The sequence below is a fragment of the Thunnus albacares genome, chromosome 10, assembly GCF_914725855.1.
Source record: "Thunnus albacares chromosome 10, fThuAlb1.1, whole genome shotgun sequence".
In the NCBI taxonomy this organism is placed as follows: domain Eukaryota; kingdom Metazoa; phylum Chordata; class Actinopteri; order Scombriformes; family Scombridae; genus Thunnus; species Thunnus albacares.
In genome coordinates this window covers 101229-118659 of record NC_058115.1, presented here as the reverse complement: position 1 = coordinate 118659, position 17431 = coordinate 101229, and the positions used below count along the sequence as shown (strand labels likewise).

Here is a 17431-nt window from a genome sequence, read left to right as displayed (position 1 = left end):
GAGTAAGAGAGAGAAATCCAGATGCTGTGGTCACACACTGTTTTTGCATAGCGAGGCACTTGTTACCAAGACTTAACCAGCAGACCTAGCTGATGTGTTGGATGGTGTTGTGTGTATCATAAACTTTATCAAAACAAGACCTCTGAAAAGCCACTTATTCGCAACTTTATGTGAGGAGATGGGAGCAGAGCATAAAGCCTTATTGCTCCATACAGAGGTCTGATGGTCATCTCGCAGAAAGGTGCTGGAGACAGGCGTGTAATGGGTGTAATGGGTCCAGCACTTTTAGTTATGCCATTAATTAAAAAGGAGGGACTTAAAACCTTTTTAACTAATGCCAAGTGACACAGTGTGCAAGGCGGATATTTTTCAATATCTGAATGAACTGAATACATGAAGGCAAGGCTAAAACAAAAATCTGTTCATAAGCACAGACAAAATAAACAGATTCTGTTCAAAAGTCTCTGTGAGGCAACAACATCTGGAAAGGACCACTCTTGAAATGTTCCCCCTCACCCAAAAATGGCAAGGACTTATTTAACACTGTTGCGTTGTGAGATGTTAGGTAAACATTTGAAAAATTTGAAAATTTGAAGAGGAGAAATTATCCTTAAATTTCCCCTCAGCTTCCACTGAATTATTTGACTGGGTTAGGTACCCATATAGCTCAGCTGTAGTTTTCGAAAAGGACATGACTTTGCTGCAGCAAGAGCAACTAATTGAACTGAGACAAGACCATGGCTTAAAACTGAGCTATGCTGATCCAACTTTGGACAATTTTTGGTTGACCACTGCCAAGGAGTGTCCAATTGTGGCAAACAGAGCTATTTCAACATTGCTCCCATTAATAAAACATATATATGCGAGCATGGCTTTTCAGGTCTAACTGCTATAAAAACTAAAAACAGAGAGTGACTGAGAGCTGTCAAGGAAGAGCTCTGTGTGTGCTTTTCATCAATTCCTGCCAGAATATCAGCTTTGTGTTTATCTAAACAGGCCAAGAGTCACCTACGTTAGTGTGCTTGGTAGCCTACGCATACCATAACCTTAACTCTCTCCCCTTGTTTCTTGTTATCTCTCTGCTATTGCTGTATAATAAAGACATAAAATGCCAAAAATATATATTTGAAAATATTTGTTACAATACTTTTTTTTAAAGAGTCGCTTAAATTTTGGTGGATACATGGTGTATAATATATATTTGAAGCATGTATATCAACTTCTTCAAAGCCATGTTAATGTTTCATCTTAAATTTTACCTTTTTATACTTCAGTTGCTCACCCCCATCAAGATCTGATAATAAAAATGTAGGTCATACAATGCAGTATATACATTTGCAGCAATACAGTAAATATGTTCTATTTTCCTGGTCTTCTTTCTTTTTGTTTATTCACTTTTCCGTTCTCTTACTTTTCTTATATAATATGATGTAAGTAAACCATTACAGAAATATAGTTGCACAAACACTGTCTTCATCATATACATCATTTATTAGTATTATTTTTATTCTTTATGTAATATATTCTTTTATTAGATTTTTTAGCACTCTTAACTAACATTTGACATCATATGTCATAATTTTGTTGTGGCCTGATGTTAAAAGCACATTTAGTCTGTACAGTTCAATAAAATTCAGTTCTGTCACTGTTGTCTGATTTATTTATTTTTATTACACCTGACGTGAGGCCAAAAACATATTTTCAAACAATTTATCAGGTTTTCTACCCTGCTCTAATCTCAAACTGCATTATCCATAAAAATGACAATATTTACATATATTTCTGTTTTGAATGTTTATTCAACACTGAAGAATATGTTTTACACAGAATCTTGACATTGCAGCCCCACAGCAGTGAGGAAGGAGGGAGGGGAAGTCAGTTACTTTCCCACCCAGATTGGATCAAACTCTCCAGTAACAAGTCTCATCTCATAAACAGGAACATGACATGTGACTTCAAACTCTGTTCTTGACTGAAACGATAATGACTTGTGTTTCTCTGGTGTCTGATCAGTAAAACCAGTCAGTAAAAACACAATATTACACTATAGATGTTGCTTACAAAGCATATCACCCATCATTAGAACACTCATGGAGTTGTTGGTAAGCCCCGCCCCCAAGAACAGTATTTCCAGGAATCCCCCTTTCTGATTGGTCAAGGGATTCCTGGGAAAACTGGACCCCAGGAGAGAGGAGAAAAAAGAGGTCAGTGAGAATGATGTAATCCATTCATCATCATCAATCATCACATCAACACTGATAGATCCCATTTCTCACATGGAGAAGTCTAGCTCCGGTTTCCATACTCCCCATTTATAGATAGTCCATTTGAAGCTTTGAAACTGTCACAAAACTGATTCTTTCTTTCTTTGACCTGATGATGGTATGTCTAAACACCTAAATTGTGTAATCTGGTGTATGATATATTAGTTGTTATAAATCTCATTTATCTGAAAATCTTAATGGTTGGTCTTAAAAGTTGAACGTGATAGTATTTCTTAATAGAAATGAATGAGACAGTAAGCATTCTTTAAAGGTAATTTATAATACATTTAAACAAAATATTTTAACACTATCAAGGAAATGTGTAAATTTTTCACATGTATCTCTCTGTTCCTTATTGTGTGATGAATTCTACAACATACATTTTTTCTGTCCTCTAAATATGATTTATTTTGACAGAAACAACTTTCCTGCTGATGGAAACATTAGTGAGCTTTGTGAAACAGTCCATTCTAATCTAAAATCCTGCCTGACAGTGATCTACAAAGTGCCATGTGATCCTGTGAGTCAGCTGAGTCCACTGTCCCGTGACTCATTCATATCATTCTCCCTGTTGAAGCAAATCAGAGCTCTGGAGACCTGCTGGTGGATCTTGTTGTCCTGCTGTGGATGTGCAGAGGCTGATATTTCGGTCCTCCGTCCCGAGCTACAGTGCTTCATCTCAGACTACCAACTGACCAGAGATGCAGCACTGCACCATGGGCCACAGGGATGGACCAGGAGGTCAATTGGAGAAAAACAAGGGGAAGCAGTAAACAAAGCACAGTCAGTCATTTAAGATGCCATGTTACAGTTTCTTGTGATTGGTTACCTGCACAGTTCAATACTGAGTCCACATCTTCAAAACTCCTCACACATTTGACACAATAGCTACAATTTTGGACCATACCATACACATTTGCATTGTTTTCACCCAAAAAGCATTCAGTGACTACAGCCTTCAAATTTCCTGATACTTTTCTCACTCAAACACAAACAACTCTGTTCTTGTGTGCAGATCTGTGGATCTGCAGCACATTTTACACGGTTACATCCTCACTTCAACACTCTTCAGTTTATGTTTATGTTTATTAAAAAACTAACATGTATTTATAAGGACAGCAATCTGCCAAATCGTAACCATACTGAAATCCATCCATATTCAACCAAAAAACAAGATAAACTGTCAGAAATAAAGCTCACTGAAATCTTCCCTGCTGCATTTCTGACTCATTCTTGTAGAATACACTGTAGAATGTTCTATAGAGAGCTGCAGATCTTACTGTATTTACACAATATACACATTTCTTACACTATCAACCATTAAAAAACAATATATACACAATAAAAAAGTAATCTAACTTCACAGACTACCATAAAAAGATGATTACGTTTTGTCTGTTGTCAATGTTTTTATCTCAATGTTATCTGACTAACACTTGTTGTGTTAGTGTCTGTACTCACAGACATCTCACAGACTGGTACTATTCTGTTCTGACTAAGCAACATGTACTTCATACTTTGTAGCTGACCAAGAAATATTATTGATTTTTAATCTCACAAAACCACACTAAGCCATGTGGCCCAACAGATTCAAACACATTATCAGCCTCACGTGGTAGAAAAGACCTGTCATGATACAACAATGTCTTAATTTACAGATAAGATACAATTTAGTGGCTCATTAGAATGATTTTGAATGTTTTGAGGGATTTTTGAAACATGTCTTTCTACTAACAAGTCAGAAACAGCAGTGTAAAACAAAAAAGGTGAAAATGTGTGTGTTGTGTGTGTGTGTGTGTGTGTGTGTGTGTGTGTGTGTGTGTGTGTGTGTGTGTGTGTGTGTGTGTGTGTGAGTGAGTGAGTGAGTGAGTGAGTGAGTGAGTGAGTGAGTGAGTGAGTGATATTCACCTTTCTGCTGCTCGTCTCTGACATCTGAAACACAGCACACATACTTTGAGAGACATTGTAATGGCAGACATCTGACGCTGCACATACACACTCAAGTACAGTTTAGTATGTCTGCTGCCTTACACGCGTATTTCCATGTTAGGAGACTTTCTACTTTTCCTCCACTCTATTTCACATGGAAATCTTTATACTTCACTATGTTTATCTGACAACTGGAGTTACTGATTATTTTTGATAATCAGGGTCAAAGCATGAAGAAGTGTGATATAGGTAGGTTGAGGTGGTACATTTGATGTTGACGTAGGTGGCTAGGGTTCACATCCCATTTTGTACCTCATGGTTTCCTTTAACCATGAAGTTTTCTCTAACTTAAACCCAGAAGTTGTAGAGTTGTCTACTGTAAATTAAGACAGACCTTAAAGGATCAGTTCACACAGTTTACAAAAAGACATACAGATGGGTCACAAATTAAAAGAACCCTGAATAGGAATTATTTCTCCAGTAGAAAATAGTCTAAATGGAAATGGTTTACAGTGAGAGTGGTGGATTTATTCAGGGTAACCAAAAGAATGTTTTTCAAAAGGCATGCTGTTGAGTTTTTCAAATGACATTTTCAGTGCTGTGAGCAGCACAGATTCTGTGGTGGAGGCAGAAATCTCAGAGACAGATACCTTGGTGAGAGTTGTAGTCTCCAGAGTCTGGAGTGAATGAGCAGTTTGTTTTACAGAATCCTTTAAATACTAACATGGCTATTAGGAGACAGATGTACCACATACTAGCAAATATCAAAAATATTAAAAATCCAATTTCAATTTTAATTGCAGACATACAGACAAAAGACATTTGAAGGAAAAACCAGGATAAATGAGTGAGAAAACTTAATGAATGCTACAGTTTCACAAGGGCTTTCTGAATGGTATGAGTATGTTATTGTTTAATCTGCAGTAATACCATCTGGAATTATATTATGCAGTCTTTAAAGACTGTGTGGAAATAGCTTCCTGTGATTTCAGATGAAGTGCTGGTCTGGAAGATAAAAAGCCTCTATGGGAACTTTTTTAGAATCATATAAAAAGTACAGATGTTGATTAAACTCCTAAAAAACTTTTTTTTTCTGAAACCAACAAAAACAGACACTGTGTGTCATTCTTGAGGCCTTACCCATCTTGTAGCATTGTAGTGAAGACTGTTAGATTTCCATCTTTGATCTCCATTATCTCATCTCAACAGCAACACCTTAACAAACAAAGCACATATTTTATACACATTCTTAAAATAAATTAAAATAATTACAATGTTCTCATGACCTTTTAATGTCCTCTGAGCACCAGCACTGTCACTCTAACAATTTCCTTCTCTATCACTGATACACACCTAATACATCAAGAAGAGAGGAGACATATAAAGACAGAGAGAAGCCGGGTGTTTTCCAGGAATGCTCTGATTCTGCTCAGCTCAAAACTCCCAGTCTGCCCATATAAGGCCTGAGCTGGCCTTTTATTTTTGGGATCATGGAAAATGGGATTGCTGCTTTGGATAAACATTCCCTCTTCCAGTCTGCGATCACTCCCACTGATAGTTTGTCATCCCTCCCCTCACCCTCCACCCCCTCCTCTTTCCAGCTGGCTACATACATTCCCTTTTCTAGTCATAGTGGGGAGAGACTCACTTAAAAGGCAGCAGAGGGAGAGGGGGCTTTTATCTCACGCTGCCCTTCTCCCTATACTCCAGGCTCAAGAAGTCCATATTAAGAAGAAAGACCTGCTCTCTATCTTTCTCTTATACACACACTCTGAGACACACACACACACACACACACACACACACACACACACACACACAGAAAGCCACAGTCTAACAGTAGGGCATGTCTTGAGGTTTTTCCTCAGGAGGTGTTATCCCTGTGTAAACTAAAGCAACAAGCACGTCTGCCCTCTCCCAGCCTGTATGTGTGTGTCTGTATTAAATGACATCAAGCTTCAAGCCTGCACCCTGTTCCCAAGTTTCACACCACAGGCAACATCCCTCATTTTGTCCTCATCACATCATCCTCCTCATCAGCCTTGATTCAGATACATTTTGTTGTGTAATTTTTTAATATACATTCTAGCCAGCTGTTTTAGATTAAACTTCTTATAGGACTTATTTTTTTAAATCCAAAGATGTTTTGTTTGGCTGGGGTTTGAATTGGATAACAAAAATAAGTTGTAAAGTGAGGACTAGTAAATGACCAGATACTTTATGTTGTTTGGCTTTACAACCTTTTCCATCTGCATACATTAAACTACAACTACAAATACTACTATTACAAAAAGAGACTGAACTGGAACTCTACAGCCTCATCATTACAGAAATATTCAGAGAAATCAGTCCATACAATCTACACTTGATCAAGAGAAGCCTGTAGAGCTGCTGGGAAACTTTCAAAGAAACTTACTTTCTGCTGAAAGGGAAGTGTAGCTTAGTGGAATGCTAAACATGTACAGCACTATTACAGAATATAAAATTACCTTTCAGGTAAAACATAAATATAACTATTTTCACATGTCCATTCTTTGCTGTTGTAAGGAGGGTTTCTGTGAAGGTATTTTCAGAACATATTTAATTATTTTTTAGTTAAAAAAAAGAATATGCTAATGTATATAATACATGGGTAAAGCTGGCACTGACGTATGAATGATTTCATATCATTTGAATGTCATCAAAATCTGCAGAATAATGTCATTCAGTTTCAGTATGGAGAACATTTCAAACATATATTGCATCTAATGTGCAAAAATGTTTGACATTAAACTTGAAATCATCTGACTCTCATTGGATTATTACATTATCCAGTCCCACCCTACTGTGAAGATCTTTAATATAAATGTATGAATTTCTAATTTATGAAGAATACACATGTTGTACAACTGACAGTGTCAGTTGTACAACATGTGTGTACAGAGTGCAGACAGGCCCTACAGCAGTCTGGTTGTGTGTCCCTGTTGTGGATGGGAAGCCACAAAGGTTAGGCCCGAACATTTCTATGCCATGGTGCCATATCATAGTGCATTGTTTTACACAGCAAGCTTCATACCCACCCCATCACTCAAACACACATCACACCTATGCACCCCTTCCAGTTAAAAATGACACCATTGAATTGTTGTGTTGCTGTCTCTTTTCATTGGATGTTCTGTTAGTCATGGTTCTGATTTTTTATATCAACTAGATACCAAACTGCATGGCAATGTGTTGTTTTTAGTATGACTAATTTAAATATTTACTGTTTATTAGATCTATTTTTACATGTTTGGAAATGTGAAACCAAAATGTAATTAAAGCCCCTATGTCCAAGATTAGAGCATCCTTGACTTTGGAAACTCCTAGTATAGCATCAGAAAAGACACTGGGGCAGATAAAAATGTACAATTGTATTGCATGATATTGAAATGTGTTTCAAATATTTTGCTCCATACAATACCTAACTGGGGCTGGACAAAATATTGCAAAATATTGCAAAGTAATGCAATCCAGTACAACAACATATCCATTGTGCATTATTCTAGACCAATCAACACTAGAGTCAAAAGTGAGAACATATCTGTGATTTTGGTGAACTGATCTTTTAAACTCTATCAGGGGTCAGGCGTGTAGGGTGATAGCTGAACTTAACTGAATTCTGCCTATCCGTTCTCTTGTTAAACACTAAATGACTAAAAACTGTATACAGACAGAATCTACATCACAGAAAGGAAAAGGCATGATGCTAGGGAGACTGCCCAAGTGCCTCAGTATGACAAAAAATACACATTTATATAAAGTTTAAAATAATATTTTACATTGTGTACGGGCATGCATTTGACCTCAATTACAATTTATTAACTCATGCTAAAATTGATTAGTTATATATTCAATCTAAAGGCCAACACAAACATAACTGAGTTAACTAATTTTAATTTTTTCCATATGTAAATTTATTCCATAATCCTATATAGAGTTTTAAATAACTAATTAAAAGCCCAAACATTTCAACACTTTGCATTTCATGTCATGCCAATAGAGTTGATTTAAAGCAAAATATGAACTATCTGTAATGGAAGGACACGTGACAGTGCAGACAGTCTACCAGCCCTGAGTGGGAATGTGTGTGTGTGCTTGCGGGGATGTGACAGGCTGTGATAACAGTCAGAGCCATCTCTCCTGTTGAGCCAAACATTTCCTAATATGGTTGTCTTTCTCTTTCCCCCATGGCTCTGTAAATCACACACAGGAAGCCCTCCCTCCATTTTACTCCGTCTGACCATCACACACACACACACACACACACACACACACACACACACACACACACACACAAACAAACAGCTGAGTGATCCCGGCATAATGTGAAATCAATGTTTACAAATTCTTACACAGAAAATATTCAGGACAACATCACATGCGAAGAATCACCAAGAAAGTTAATCACTACAGTGATTTAAGAACTAAACAATGTCAGAGTATAGTTCACAAAAAGAAAAAAGCACACACATCAGTCTCACTGAAAGTCACTTTAACTCTGGATCTTAAAATCAATTTCCAAAAATGGCAATGCTGAAATGAGCACAAGTCAAACATTGGACCCAGATCAGAGCAGCTAAAGCAGGAACGTACTGATGGCGAAGTGAAGAACATAGTGGCTGCTGAAGGGCTTAAGGGGTGTTGAAAAGAATTTAGGGTGCTGTAAGGAACTTAAGGAGGGTTTTTGGTTGGAACCCAGGGGCTCGGGGTGAAACAATGGGTCTGGCTGGTTTCTAAAGGAACCTACAAGTGTTGTAATTGGCCTAGGTTCAGTGGTCCCAACCTGGAGATTGAGGAATCTTACTGAAGAAGAGTCACAACATTATTAAGGGGACAAGAAAGAAAACAAATAATTATCATCTGTGCTGCTATGGTTGGGTGTGCTGCTGCTGTGGCACAGCACTTCAAGACTTAAGACTTCTGAGACTTCAATACTAAGCAGCATCCTAGAGGCTGAGATGTAGCAGACTCCATTCTTATTATTATTAATATTATTATGTCATGCTAACCATTTATCACCTTTTGTGGAGTATGTCACCCCAGCATATTGAGAAATGTGACACATAAATCTTTGAATCTTGAATCCAGCCTTTGTCTATAGGGTGCTATACCTGCTGTTGCTGACAACAGAAAACTTCAGACATACACTGAAGTGCAATACATTTATCAAACATTTGCTACATAATTACTTTTACCAAATGATGATGACAGAAGACTGCTGACATGCCAACCCAGTTACTTATACAAAAACCAAAACAAAAACCTTTGTGCAGACAAAGTAATTTTTGTCTGCACTGTAATTGAATCCTTACAATCTTACTTTCTCCATATAAATGTAAATATCTGCTAGTGAAGTAAGATAATATCAGCCTGTTTCCAATATAAATGAACTTGTTTTGAGTATTTTTTGAAATCTTTTCAAAACTGCAGCCTTTTACTCAGTTGTAGAAAATTCTTTAAAAACAAGTTGTTTAGGGCTTAATTGTAGAGAGAAATGACTCGATAAGATGGAGATATTTGCAGTGCAGAAACCCAGTCCAGAGGGAATCAAAGATTTGAGTAAGCTTTTCAATATCATCAGTGTCAGCAGGAAAAAGGACTGGACATACTGGTCCTATTATGCTCTTCCAGATTTTGCTCTTGTGGCATGATCACATCAGCTGACAAATCACTGAGGTCAGTAAGGTAGTTAATTTTCATTATGTGACTAACAACATAAAACCTGAAAAAGCAGGTGTTCACTGGGATGTATTATCTATAATTCAAAAAAGCATTAACTCTGTAATTTGATTTTCACACAGTAGTGAAATTAATGGAGGCTTCACCTGTTTTCATAGAACTTGAATTATAAGAAATAACTAGAAAATACTACATTAAAGATCATTTTAACTGGACATCACAAGTACAAATACTGTTAACATTATAAACAAACATTTTTACAATGTTATATCTTTGCAAATGGGAGTTACAATTTGAGTTGAAGCACTGAAATGGTGTCAGTTGAAGTGTAAGCATTGAAAGGAGATGAGGGTTTAGTTGAGGAGTTGCAAAGTTTAAGCCCTGTAGGAGGTTAAATTGACAGATGCAAAGTAAGAGCTTAAAGCTGGTGAACTATTACCTGAAGAGCAAGAGATGAAAGCAATTGAAATGTCAGTTGACATGTAAGCACTGAAAGCCTTTGCACAGTCCTTTGAAGTTGAAGAGATGAAAGCAGCTGAAATGTAATATGAACTGTAAATGATGAAAGCAATTGAATTTTCACATGAGGTTTAAGCATTGTAGTGTAGTTGATGTATGTGCACTGTAAATACATGTAATGTAAGGAAGGCCAGCAGTTGTCAGCGATACATCAGTTTAAATTGGTTGAACAGTCAATTGAAAAGTGAAAATCAGCTGAAGTGTCAGTTGACTTGTAGAGAATGAAAGATGTTGAAATGTCAGTATCAAGTGTCAGTTGAACTGAAGAAGTGTGTACACTAAGAGCAGTTTAAGTTTTCAGCTGGTATCTAAGCAACAACAACTACACAGTTGACATGTACCAGAGGTATTAAAAAATAAAAATTAATTGTAAATTAAATTATTGGTGATGCAAATACAGTAACAGACTTGCTTTAATGTGATGTGAAGCAGTTTGTAGTTTGTTGCAACCAGATGCTGTACAAATCAACTAATACAACTTCTGTATGTGTGTGTTTCTATACATGGCATTGGAGCTATGACCCTGTCGGCCTCGGTTGGGTTCATCTCTCTCCATCACTTTCTCTCTTTTCCTGCATTCTTCTCTCGCCTTCCATCTGCCTCTCCTCCTCTTCCTCCCCCCTCCTCCCCTCCTCCCATGTAAAATTGACCCTGGGAATGATGGTTTCTTGGTCCCAGAAGGGGACTGATGTGAGGGTGTGTGTGAGTGTGTGTGTGAGGAGGGTTATGTGAAAATCCTGCTAACCCAATGCCCTTAAGACTTTTGACTGCTCAGTAAATAAATACAGCATTTCCTCCTCTCCTCCCTCCATACACTTTCTCATGTCCATCCCAGTCCTAAACAGGACAGCATCTCCTGGCTGCTGGAGGATTTCAACACATATTTATGAGCTGGACTTTAGGAATGGGGACCTCAATGTGAGATTTACATTTACATTAGCATTAATGTCCTAAAGCTTGTCAGATTCACTTCCCGGTCTGTCAGTTCAAACAGCCAAGCAAATCCAAACCCAGAGAAGCTAACTTTAAACACTAGTAGAGATCTCAAGATTTCTTAAGACACTGGATACTCAAGACCATCAAAGCTGGTTTAAAACCATGATTTTACAGAACACTCATATACAGACAGGGGACAATTAGAGGAAAAACCTGAATGGTGGAGAAAGAGTGGAGAGACATATCAAATGCAGATGTTTTCATGCACGAGGGTTCACGCAATGGTTTGGTGAGTATGAAAATGATGTGAATAAAATGCTCAGGCCTCTACAGTCACCAGATCTCAACCCAGCTGAACACCTATAGAAGCTTTTGGACCAACGTGTAAGACAATGCTCTCCACCACCATCTCCATGAGACCAAATGATATAATATAAACTTTCATCTTCAAATCTATTTAATGATGTCTGTGATTGCAAAAGAGATTTTGATCTCAATGAAACGACCTGATGAAATAAAGGTTGTTTAAATAAATGAGGGAATATCTTGTGGAGGAATGTTGTTCATCTCTCCAATAGAGTTCCACAGACTTGGAAAAGAGCTCTGAAGCTGTTCTGGAGGCTCGTGGTGGCCTGATTCCTTACTAAGACACTTCATGTTGGTTTTTCCTTTAATTTGTCACCCATCGGTATGTTTCCACGAGAAGTCAGAAGAAAAACTGACTTCTTGTGCATTGTGCAAGAACAAGAAAATGTAAGACTGCAGCACAACATCAAATTAGGACAGGGGACTATAGATGAACAATATGGGCTATATGAAAATCACACACATACAAGATGTCAAAGGCCTTACTTTATTATCTCCAGATGTAAAATCAGCTTGAACCTGCATGCACAGCTCCTTGTGTGTGTGTGTGTGTGTGTGTGTTTTTGTATATGTGGTGCTCTTACCTGGTCTGTTTCTTCCTCACCTCTTGATTCTCCTCCTTCCTTCATCTGTCTCTGAGTGTGCATACACACAGGCAATGTTCTGGGGGAACATACATGAGTTATAGAGTAGCCTATGTATGATATGTTTTTTTTTTTGTTTGTTTGTTTTTTTTACATGTTCCCACTCCCTCCAAGTGTGATTTGGACACTCTAAATCAGTGGCCAACCTTTTTTTTGACTTGGGTGCATATGTGTATTGTTGTTATCAGTTCAACCAAAGAGTGATTTTTCTACTCGCTGTTTAAAAAAATATATTTAAAGATAAAATTTACAGTAGTTCATAAGTCAAAAACGCAAAGCTTAGAACAAATTTTTAAAAATAAATGATCAAATTGTGTGTAGTAGAACTGTAGATCTACTGTGAATCCTCACCTGACCCACAGATTGGGAACCACTGCTAAATAACTTGACAGTTTCTTTGTGTATCTGTGTGTTGGCCCTGTAAATGGATGAATGAGTGACAGTGAATATATGAATGCATGCTATTATTGTGTAGGCAAAATAAATCCTACTTCCACTCCAGAGTTGTGTTTCAACAGGGACAAGACAAAGACAAGAGAAAAGGTGTTGCTATTGTCCTTTAATATTTTCTGTCAACCCTGAGCAGATTTTTTGACTCAGTAACACACCTTAAACACCGGTATGGTGTTAATACAGGTATGGTCACAGTCCCATATACTTTGCATAAATGCTCCTATATGCATTTATCAAAACGTAATATAATGTTTTAGATTCAGATGTAACTAGAATTGAGTTAGGTCCTCCGTCTCAATGCCCCTAAACAGTGTGTAATAACAGCAATCTTACATGTACATGTCATGTCACACTGTTATCAGTGTGTCACGTCAAGTCAGTTTTATTGTATAGCCCAAAAACAGGGCTTTATATTCTATACATTATACAAAACCACCTCCAGAAAACCATTTAAAGGAAAAAAGGGTCTAATAAAGACTTGGTCTCAATCTCAGACTGTATGATATCAGTCTCATGATGTCAGAATGTGCAATCAAAACCTGCTGAATCATATGGTGTTAATCATCAGACCACATTATATTGTCATGAGTGTTATCTATGCAAAAAAAAAGTGCTGGCAGAGATAGGTCATCTACTCGCATCATGCAGCAAAAAAACGGCTTTGTCCATAGCACTGGTGGTGTTTCTTAAATTAACTGCAGAGTTATATGAATATAGACCAATGAAGTACCTATGTGTTCAGTGTATGTGGTAACTTACAATGTTGTTTTGGCCAGTGTATTCTGCATCATTTCATGCTGCGCTCTGATTGGTTATTTCTAGTGATGGATTGTAGCAGCAGTGATATTGTGAAAATTTCGACGGAGGCTGTCTTTGGTCTCCAAAGCTCTAAATCAGCAGTCAATGGACGTGTCTCACAGTGAGATCTAGGACCACTACCAAAAATTTCACTAGGTTTCTCTCATTACTGTCAACTGCAGTCTGCCAAAATCCAAAATGACACAGTCTGTAGGCCTTTAATGAACATCAAGTCTGTTTTAAAAGTTGCTCCTATCTTGGTGTTGTAATACTGTGAAGAGTTTTCTAATTAATTTGCATCAGCTGTGTTAACACAATGAAAACCTAACTAAAACCTAACTCTAACAACAAAAAAGAATTAGGACATGATTTTCATGTCATAATCAAGCAACTTTCATACTGAAATAAAATGAGCAATAAAACCAATGGCTGCCAGGATTATAGAAAAACACATTTATATATACACATTTTCAGAACTATGGTATGCCTCTGTGATCATACCTTATTGAGTCCTCTGCTGCAGGTCAGCTGAAGTACTGTTGGGAGCTTTCATCTGCAGACTCACTGCTGGACAGACGAGGTCTCCACTGGCTGGTGACTACTGCCTTCGCAATCAATGTTGCTGGTGATCAGATGAGGAGCAGGTTTGGAATCCTTCTAAAGTTCTCTAAACATTCTCACAGCTGCAGTATTTCCACAGTAAGTTTAAATCTGCTCATCAGTGTGAGACATCCTCTGGTCTCTGTGTGTCTTCCTTATGAAGCAGATGGCCTGCCAAGCCATGCATTCCTCTGTTACCTTGTATGGTCACTTTGGGGCGGGCCTTACACCAGGGAATGCCCCCTCAAGACATGACTGATTGGCTGATGTCAGAGGACCCAAGAGGCCTCAACTAGTGACCCGTAGAGTCTGTCTGGGAAAGATGGAGGGGCCGAGAGAGATAAACAGAGAAGTGGAGGGAATGAGAAACGAGAGGGAGAAAAAGAAAAAGAGGAAGGAGGGGGGTGAGTTGGGAGTTGGAGGGTGCAGAGAAAGAGGAGAGGTCAGAAAGGGGAAGGGAAAAAGGAAAAAAGAGAAGAAGGGAAGAAAGAGTGAAGAGAGAGAGAGGGAGAAAAGAAGGAGGAGTGTGGGGAGGTTTATTTTCTTCAGTGAATGAAAAAGTGTTTCATATTACTTCTAAATTTGGGCTTATTCTGCTTGGGCAGCTGATTGGATGGCAAACTCTAATGCCATGTGGAACCTATTACACTGCTGGGGGGGGGGGGGGGGGGGGGGGGGGGGGTGTAATTATTTGGAGTAACCAAGTTGTTTGACTGCTTTCTTTCTCTCTCTCTCCCTCTCTCTCTCTCTCACACACACACACAAACACACACACGCACACATGCACATGGCCGTTTGAAGCAGTTTACTCATGACAATATAATGTGGTCTGATGATTAAGTCTTTCAGTATTGGTTGATGGGTTTGAAAATGTTCATTGTACTTCAGATCATGAAGAAACTGAAGTGATATTCCAAGGGTTAGATCTCTAAAAATCAATTTTCTGCAATTAGTTCATCCTCTCTCTCACTTTCTCTCTCTCTTTCTGTCATATTGAACATTTATTGTTGAAGGCTTCTCCTTGATCTACTGTGACTTGGATTGTAACTTACTTGCATGTCGCTTTGGAATGAAGCATCTGTCAAATTAATGTAAATGTAAATATTAACTTTTTTTAACTACTGCTGAGTGGAAGCTTTGTCAGTGTAATCAACGATTGAGGAAAGAGGCTGATTATTCACATAAGGATCAGTTTACTTGCGTACCACTCAGCCTTTGAAAACACCTGTATAATGATTTCTGTGTGTCGAGAGGAGATTAAACAAGTCAGAGAAAATAAGGGCTGCACACACGTGCACACACACATGAAGTGAGGCCTGAATGACTCAACACAGAATGGTGTCACACAGGTTCAATCTGGTGCTACACATTTAACAGAGATTTTCTGAAAAATACAAAAATATTCAAGATTCAAGATTCAAGATAAAGATCAAGATTTAGTTCATCAGTCATTTTGTTGTGTATTTGCATAGACAAAAAAAACTTTAGCCTGAGAAATTGCTACACAGCATTTTCTGCTTCTATCTTCTACACAGAGATTCTCATTGTTTGATTTACTCAACAACAAACAAATATGATAAATACACAAAAACTAAACATTACACCTCCTGTCAGACTCTTGAGGGTAATGTGTATGTATGTAATATCTATTTATTTATGTATTATTTATTTTATGTATGTATATGTAATATTTCATAACACATAATCCTCAATCAGCATGACACCATAATTCTTGATAAACAGTCACATAAAATATTAACATGAGTGACAGGGGATCCCTCATTGTCAAAAGGTCTGTTGACATGGTTCTGAATTGTCAGGATTTTGGGACACTGTGTAAATGGGTAAAAAATTATTTCCTGTGTGCAGTGTGTGGAGCTGGAGATGACTTATTAGAAACTGTTTATACATTTGATGAAATATGAGTCATTTAGGCCTCACTTCCTGTTGCATGTAGGCAATACTATATAAGTGAAATATCAATACAGCAATAAATTTACCAGGGGGCAGCTGACAAGGGTATACATTTTCATGAATATTGGACATTGTATGTAGGAGTTAACTACAACTTCCTGTGTCCACTATGTGGCGCTAGAGAACAGCCACTAATTATACTAATTTCCATGTTGCTATATATCATGTATAAACCACACCATGTGTGAAATTTCATATAATGTGATGATGTCACATATGCTGATTTCCTATTGTCAGTAGGTGTCACTATGACTATGACTAAATATTGATATGTAGATTGTCCAGCACACCATGCCAAGGGCATTCCAAGACCCATATCAGATATCAAGTTACGCCACTTCTAATGCATGTGGAAAGTTTGGTCTGGGTGCACTGCAGACAAACTCCGCTGCAGTCAAACTGCTGTTATTGCAGAGCAACATGATTCTCAGGCCCTAATAATAGAGAAGAATAATAATTCCTTCAATTACAATAGGGCCTTAGCACCATTCAGTGCTCGGGCCCTAATAATTCTCTCAATTACAAGAGGGCCTTCGCACCATTTGAGCCCTAATAATTAAAGCTGCAAGCAGTGATGATTGGGCCCTCACACCTTTGTTCATGTCAGGATGCGCCGCAGTGAAGTGCTGTTATTGCGGAGCAACATGATGCAGCATTTACTAGAGGGCAACAGACACAGATACACATTTTTCTGAATATTGGACATTGCATTTATGAGATAACTGTCATTGTCTTTCTCCACGATATTGTGCTGGAAAACACAAACTAAATGTACATTATTAGGCCTTTTCCATACATGTGCTGACTTGGCTTGACTCATTGTGACTCTGCATGTCAGCTCAGCACAGCAGAGATTTCAATCTCCATTAAAACAGGGTTACCCTCTTAAAGGTGTGTCTTTTAAGTGATGACGTGCTTGCCTTGAGTCAAAAAGCAGTGGGTTCTATCCATCATGACTATGACTAATGGTGATATGGCTGAAAGCGATCAGGAAACAATAAGATAAAGGAGATTTATCAACGTACAAAGAGGGACAAGAGAGAAAAACTAATCTATAAACCACAGAGATTCTGTTAGAAGCTACAAAAGTACTGTGAATTGAACACATAGAGGCTTTTAAGAACGTCTTTCTCTCTGGTCTCCAATACAGACATGTTGAATCTTGCAACACAGCTTGTGGCCTGCTTGGAGGCTGGTCGGACGTAGCTCAACTCCGGAGATGGTCCATCTTGGCCACAACTCGGGGCA

General features: G+C 38.0%; 1 long non-coding RNA gene across 1 annotated transcript; it reads right to left on the bottom strand.

Annotated features, from left to right (window-relative positions):
• Nucleotides 1–1779: 1779 nt before the first annotated feature.
• Nucleotides 1780–14356, bottom strand: LOC122990523. Its single transcript, XR_006405394.1, has 5 exons — nucleotides 14111–14356; nucleotides 12299–12377; nucleotides 5334–5408; nucleotides 4173–4196; nucleotides 1780–2973 (listed from the first exon to the last, which is right to left on the bottom strand). It is a non-coding gene; the product is annotated as an uncharacterized LOC122990523 (long non-coding RNA).
• Between the last annotated feature and the right edge of the window lie 3075 nt (nucleotides 14357–17431).